This window comes from Lactuca saligna, chromosome 5 (assembly GCF_052625555.1).
Source record: "Lactuca saligna cultivar CGN05327 chromosome 5, ASM5262555v1, whole genome shotgun sequence".
In the NCBI taxonomy this organism is placed as follows: domain Eukaryota; kingdom Viridiplantae; phylum Streptophyta; class Magnoliopsida; order Asterales; family Asteraceae; genus Lactuca; species Lactuca saligna.
Genome location: NC_136421.1, coordinates 38494387 through 38502338, shown reverse-complemented (window position 1 = coordinate 38502338; position 7952 = coordinate 38494387).

Sequence of the window (7952 nt, the reverse complement as noted above, 5' to 3'; positions counted from 1 at the left end):
CTGTTAAGCCTTGTTTAAGGATCTTACACACTCCCGATGAGTATGCATCATTGTTTATCGGTTTGGCTCGCCACGTACTACAGTTTTTAGGTTAAAGAGATCTAGTTGTACGTACTTTTCGATTTATGTTCTCTTATTAGAATAGTGAGTTGTTTAGTAAATACTGAACGTAAGTCCATGTACACAAGGGTTAGTTGAGCTGACCGATTTGACTTGTTGACTTTATTTGACTTTGAATTGACTAGAATTTGACGGTTGTCACATAGTTGTATATGTAATGTTCTAGAAAGTATTGACTCGTGAATGAACTGACTCATTGTATGATATCGCGTTCTAGTAACGGTTCTAGTACCTTCCTAAACTACCCATATGGTAGTTTACTAGCAGTCTAACTGGTACGTATGGTCATGGATGTATACCCTTACTAACTAAGGGCATGGGATGAACTGGAAAGACCTTTTATGACTATATATGTACACATGATATATAACTAATATTTAAACGACTTTCGGACGAATACCCAATATCCCACCAGACCACATCTCAAGGCGCGAAAAGGAAATAGGGTGGATAGCCTTCCTAAGTCTTTTAAACATTTCTTATATAACTATACATATAGAGGCATGCAATTTATAATATAAAAGCATAAATAAATTTTGTAAGACATTTGAAACATAAATATTATTTTAAGAAAAGATCGACTTGATGTCGATCTACAACACAATTTGAAGGCATAAGTATGATAAAACAGTTTTGAGTATAAGGAAACATTTGATTGAAACATAGTTGTAAATAAGTTTGAAAGGTAATGTACGGAGTAAGTTGTACAGTGTAAAAAGGAGTTTAAAACATATAAAATGTTTATAAAAAAGTCATTTGAAGGAAACTGTTTGGTAAAACGGCCAATGAGTAGCCAAATCTTTTGAATGTTGTATATTAATCACCTGTGATTGATGTAATAACTAGCGTAATTCTACTTATTAATCGCATGTGATTGATATAATACTAGCATGATTCTACTTGTATCCCCCCCCCTTAAACATTTAAAAGTAGTTTAAAACATTAGTTAAGGGGTACGAACTCACTTTATTGAAGTGGTCGATTGGAAATAGTTTAGAGAAGAATCGAGCAGAACTTTGACAGGAAGAGTTGAAAACGCGGGAAAATCTCGGGATTCTCGGGAATCTCGGAAATCTCGGGAACACAAAACCTTCCTTCGGGACTTGAAGGTGAAAAACCGGGGTTTTGGGAGGGTCTCGGGGGCTTAAACGCAGAGTTTCGGCGCGAGAAAGAGAAGAATGGAGCACCTAAACCCGACACCCCAAGAGTTGTATTTATAGGGGCATTTCTGGTGTGCCACGTCGTGGCAAGTGATGTCCACGTTGTGGGGAGTCAAAATTATCCTCTTCCATTGATTGGATGCCCTCAGTCACTTGCCGGGTCGCGGCAAGCTTGTACCACGTCGTGGCAAGCCTGACAGCCTCGGATTTCGGACCCCGAACTTGTAAAATCCGTAACTTTCGCATACGAGCTCCGTTTTCGACGTTCTTTATATGCACGCGTAGCTAAAAACATGATCTACAACTCTCGTTTAGACTTCATCGGAAAATTCTGATTTTATTTTTAATTATTTATTTTTAACGGGCCGGGACGCGATAATTCCGTTAAAAATCCATAACTTCTTCATCCGATGTCCGTTTTCGTCAGACTTTTCATCGTTGCGCTACTAATGTTGAGACCTTAGATTCTCATTTAGGTTGTTTTGGTCAAAAGTATCTCCAGCTCTATTTCGAGTTTTTAGCTGTCTACTGCTATACCCGAATCTTGGAAAAATCATAACTTCCTCATACGAAGTCAGATTTGGACGTTCTTTTTATGTATGCTCACGGTTTGAGGTTATCTATAACTTTCATTTAGATACTTAAGGCTAAATACTATTGTATTGAAACTTCGCGTTTTTCGTTTAATCGGTGTTGCCGGTTTTGCCGAGAATCTTCGGTTGGTCATAACTTCTTCGTTATAACTCGGATTTTAGGGTTCTTTATATGTACGAAAACCTTGATACGATTCCTACTACTTTATTTAACCCAAATAAGATTTTAGGAAAGTTATATTTTGACCTAAATTTGATTGGTTTTACATTACATTGTCTCGAAATATCGGGTTGTCACATTATCCCCCCGTTAGAAGGAATTTCATCCCGAAATTAGAATTTAAGCAAGGAAGTATGCACGAATGATCGAGTCGTGAGGAGGAAACTTCCTAATCGATTGGTTCTAGTGCACCTAAGTGATAACGGGTTCTCGGTTGGCATTCCAACGAACCTTCACTAACTGGCGATGACGTTTCTTTGTCTGCTTGACCTCTCGGTCGAGGGTCACTACGGTTCTAATACGAAGGAGAGGATCTCGACGAGTGAACTTGCAAGAGTCCTAACAGAAAGGTATGGTTTCATGAACGAGATGCGAAGAGTAGAAAGTACATTACTGAGTTCGCGGAGTAGGTCTAGTTTGTGTGAGGCACATGACCGATTCTGATAAGAATATCGGAGGTCCTATCTACCTTGGATTTAGCTTTCCACGCTTTACGAAGCGTATTAAGCCATTCCCAGAGTGAGTTATCCTAAAGAACTTGGTCACTCACTTGGAATCTTAAAGGTTCCTTTTCATGCGTAACTTCCCAGTCAAAGGCCACCCCTTGTTGGGTCAAAGTCGTACGAGTTTCTGTAGCTTGCGAGGAGTTCTGAATGAACTAAGGCGGTAGGTCGGTAAGACCTAGAATCTGGCGAAAAACTGTCGGCGTCTCTGGTGTCGATAAATGCTCAACGGTTTTAACAAATTGCAAGAGTGATCATAATTTCTCACATTACTAATAGTGTGTCTTTGGAAATTTGACTCTTCAATTTCAAAACTCGTGCTTTGAGAACATCGCTAAAAGTTCCTCTGAAGGAAATGTTTTCCCATGGGTTCCTTCTTACTACAAGGGTAGATAAGTAAGTCATTACATGGAGAAATGACGAACTGATCCAGGTAAGAAAGACGTACCCTACTCGTTTAGCTCATAAAATCTATGGGCGTATTGGTCCTATCCGAAGGGTATCACTACGGACTCGAAGTGTCCGCATCGAGTTCAGGAGATAGTCTTCCGGACATCTTTCCGTAACACTCGAACTGGTGATATTCGAATCTCGGATCCATACCTGGAGTTAGTTTCTTTCTTTGCGTTTGCTCAACCATTTTGTCTACGCGGGGCAGAGATAACGATTTCTAATGAAGAATCTCGACGGAGTCTTCGATAACCGAGGTACATGCAATGCGATCCGTCGATCTCTGGAAGAATATGATTGAGGTTCTCTAGGGTGAGAAACCTAGTCTTCTAATTCTATTTATGTGTAGTTCGCTAAGTTGTCAAAACTGTTCTTGTATCTCCGTGGGTGTTTAAACTATAAGGTGATCTGTTTACGGGAGTCGTACTGGGTTCTATGCTTGTTCTCATGACGATGTGATTACTCGTACTTAGGCAGTTCTCCGTCCTGAAGTTCATATTAGAATTCATACCTAGTTTCACAATCACCCTTTCGTGTATACTAGTCATATATAATTAAGGTTGAAAAGGTAGTCGAATAATTGGTTCTTCTTTAAGTTCACATCCCATCGGGGAAAAAGAATTTAAAGTGGAATCATCAATTTTAAACCTGTAGAACCTTGATTATATATCACTCTTATGCATACATTCTTCAGTGATAGATCAACCGCATGAATCCCTGGATTAAACTTGACGTACTGCACGAGTGGTACTTCGGGGATTTCTTCGGAAAGAAAATAACTAATAGGTACTCCTGGAATGAGTACTTCGGCGTTCTGATGTGACGGTTTCGCTGGAAAAGTGATCTAGAAGAAAGAAATGTACGTATGAAGTTGTTTTCGTGAGGATCAAACTGAATCAATTCGCATGATAATGTCGAAATCATACTGAAACTTAAAGACATTGGATTTGAACATAAGACGTTTACAGACAAAGCACAACCGTGCAACCATGAACAGAGTTACAGTACTTTAGATTTACCATAAGACTATTGCTGCGAATAAGATATACTACAAAAGACAAGTATACGCAACACGAGAATTCCTATACAGACAGGATCTAGCAAAAGGTAAGACTCTAGTTGCACTAGTTTTAGATAGTTTATAAGTCTGTTACAACAAAACGCCTAAATTACATTTAACATGGTTCCGGAGCAGGCTCTCCTGCGGCTGTGATCCTGAGAATCTTCCCGTCTGCGTCAGAGTTTTGTGTTATCGGGCAATCCGTCTGGAGGTGTCCAATTTCACCGCATTGGTAACATATATGGATAGCACCCACCTTGGTGGTGGAAGTGAAACGTCGAGTAGGAGTTATGGGGACGCGGGTTCTTTCCTTTTTCGGGCAATCTCTCTTATAGTGCCCAAACTCTCCACAATGATAGCAAGTCTGGTTCCCATCGGTGTTGGGCGAATTGTTGATCGGTTTTGATAGGCTCTTGCAGTAACGTTTGGTGTGCCCCTTTTTGTTGCAATTTTTGCATTGCAAGGCTCGGCAGATTCCCTCGTGGTGGTAATTGCACCGGTCGCACTTCGGGAGTGTTCCTTTGTATGGTCTGCTCGGTACTGGGATGGCAGAGGTTTCCGCTTGCTGTTGTTGCATGGAAAGTTTTCGGGGTTTCTCGCGTTCTTGAAAGTATTGACTCATGAATGAACTGACTCATTGTATGATATCGCGTTCTAGTAACGGTTCTAGTACCTTTCTAAACTACCCATATGGTAGTTTACTAGCAGTCTAACTGGTACGTATGGTCATGGATGTATACCCTTACTAACTAAGGGCATGGGATGAACTGGAAAGACCTTTTATGACTATATATGTACACATGATATATAACTAATTTTTAAACGACTTTCGTACGAATACCCAATATCCCACCAGACCACATCTCAAGGCGCGAAAAGGAAATATGGTGGATAGCCTTCCTAAGTCTTTTAAACATTTCTTATATAACTATACATATAGAGGCATGCAATTTATAATATAAAAGCATAAATAAATTTTGTAAGACATTTGAAACATAAATATTATTTTAAGAAAAGATCGACTTGATGTCGATCTATAACACAATTTGAAGGCGTAAGTATGATAAAACAGTTTTGAGTATAAGGAAACATTTGATTGAAACACAGTTGTAAATAAGTTTGAAAGGTAATGTACGGAGTAAGCTGTACAGTGTAAAAAGGAGTTTAAAACATATAAAATGTTTATAAAAAAGTCATTTGAAGGAAACTGTTTGGTAAAACGGCTAATGAGTAGCAAAATCTTTTGAATGTTGTATATTAATCACATGTGATTGATGTAATAACTAGCGTAATTCTACTTATTAATCGCATGTGATTGATATAATACTAGCATGATTCTACTTGTATCCCCCCCCCCATTAAACATTTAAAAGTAGTTTAAAACATTAGTTAAGGGGTATGAACTCACTTGATTGAAGTGGTCGATTTGAAATAGTCTAGAAAAGAATCGAGCAGAACTTTGACAGGAAGAATTGAAAACGCGGGAAAATCTCGGGATTCTCGGGAATCTCGGGAACACAAAACCTTCCTTCGGGACTTGAAGGTGAAAAACCGTGGCTTTGGGAGGGTCTCGGGGGCTTAAACGCAGAGTTTCGGCGCGAGAAAGAGAAGAATGGAGCACCTAAACCCGGCACCCCAAGAGTTGTATTCATAGGGGCATTTCTGGTGTGCCACGTCGTGGAAAGTGATGGCCACGTCGTGGGGAGTCAAAATTATCCTCTTCCATTGATTGGACACCCTCAGTCACTTGCCGGGTCGCGGCAAGCTTGTGCCACGTCGAGGCAAGCCTGACAGCCTCGGATTTCGGACCCCGAACTTGTAAAATCCGTAACTTTCGCATACGAGCGCCGTTTTCGACGTTCTTTATATGCACGCGTAGCTAAAAACATGATCTACAACTCTCGTTTAGACTTCATCGGAAAATTCTGACTTTATTTTTAATTATTTATTTTTAACGGGCCGGGACGCGATAATTCCGTTAAAAATCCATAACTTCTTCATCCGATGTCCGTTTTCGTCAGAATTTTCATCGTTGCGCTACTAATGTTGAGACCTTAGATTCTCATTTAGGTTGTTTTGGTCAAAAGTATCTCACGCTCTATTTCGAGTTTTTAGCTGTCTACTGCTATACCCGAATCTTGGAAAAATCATAACTTCCTCATACGAAGTCAGATTTGGACGTTCTTTTTATGTATGCTCACGGTTTGAGGTTATCTATAACTTTCATTTATATACTTAAGGCTAAAAACTATTGTATTGAAACTTCGCGTTTTTCGTTTAATCGGTGTTGCCGATTTTGCCGAGAATCTTCGGTTGGTCATAACTTCTTCGTTATAACTCGGATTTTAGGGTTCTTTATATGTACGAAAACCTCGATACGATTCCTACTACTTTATTTAACCCAAATAAGATTTTAGGAAAGTTATATTTTGACCTAAATTTGATTGGTTTTACATTACATTGTCTCGAAATATCGGGTTGTCACAATTACAAGACGTTCTTTTTCTCTTGTCTGCTCATCGTTAGATGCACTGATAAACAATCACTTAATGGCTTAGTTGGTTGTGAATGAAGACATGGTAGACAGTCCACATGATTAAACCAAGTTAATTCAAATCCTACCCAAACCACAGAAGGACTGATCGGGAGAAGGGTTCATGATGTACTACAATGTCTTCGCATATCGCGCAAAGAGCGAGCCTCTCCCCCGAATCCTCGCATAGCGGGGGGCCGGGAAACCCATTTTATTAATATATCTTATTCTAGCTAATAAATTATAATTACCTCATCCAAACAAGTCATTTAAAAAAAAAACTCTCTGACCAGCTACTGAAGCTCTACAGCTGACGTACACTCAACCCTGAATCTGGTCACGAAATCTGACCACGTCATAGACTCAACGATTGGGGCTTCCAATGAATCCCCAACCGACTCCCACCAGTCTCTGGCTCTATCCCTCAAACACCCCGCAACAAAGCAGACCTTCGACCCTTCCAGGTAGAAGCTCGTCAACTGCGTAAACTCAATGTCTGCGATCCATCTCCTGGCAACAATGGGGTCCTTCACCATGTGAAAATCCGGCGCACCACTCCCTCTGAAGTCCTTAAAGGACAGTGAGCGCGTACCCGAAAATATGGAGCAAAAGTTTCAATGTGTACATAGAAGATTTTTTTTTAATTTAATTTGTATGCTAGAATTTATTTTCTTTATATAAATTAAATTAAATTTAGCGAAATCATCAAGTTTCAGCAACTATACCAAAACCATTATCACAACCACCATTGTCTACCATTTTCGAAAACCATGACATTCAAAATATCATTAAAAAACATGTTCAAATTCAAATAAAAATAACAAAAAACAAAAAAGGGATAATGACTTGAAAGGGTAACGAACTTTCAACTTTTTTCACATTTAGTCACTAAACTTTTTTTCGTTATCTATTTGCCATCGAACTATTGAAACTGTTCACATTTTACCCTTATGACCGGCTGTTACCGGTCATGCCGGTCATAAGGGTAAAATGTGAACAATTTCAATAGTTTAGTGGCAAATAGATAACGAAAAAAAGTTTAGTGACTAAATATGAACAAAATCGAAAGTTCGTTTCCATCTAAAAAGTTCAATGACTAAATGTGAACAAACTTCCTCTTGTATTATGTTTTAGCAATTTTTTTTTTTTTTAAATTGTAGCAACATTTGTTGATGAAGAAATCTATGAAAAAAAAAACCTAAAAATATATTTAAAAAAACAAAAAAACGAAACCGAAATAAAAAACCAATGGTTTGACATTTTCCAAAATAAAAAATCAAAATTTCCAATCTGATTTTGGTTTTACAAAATAA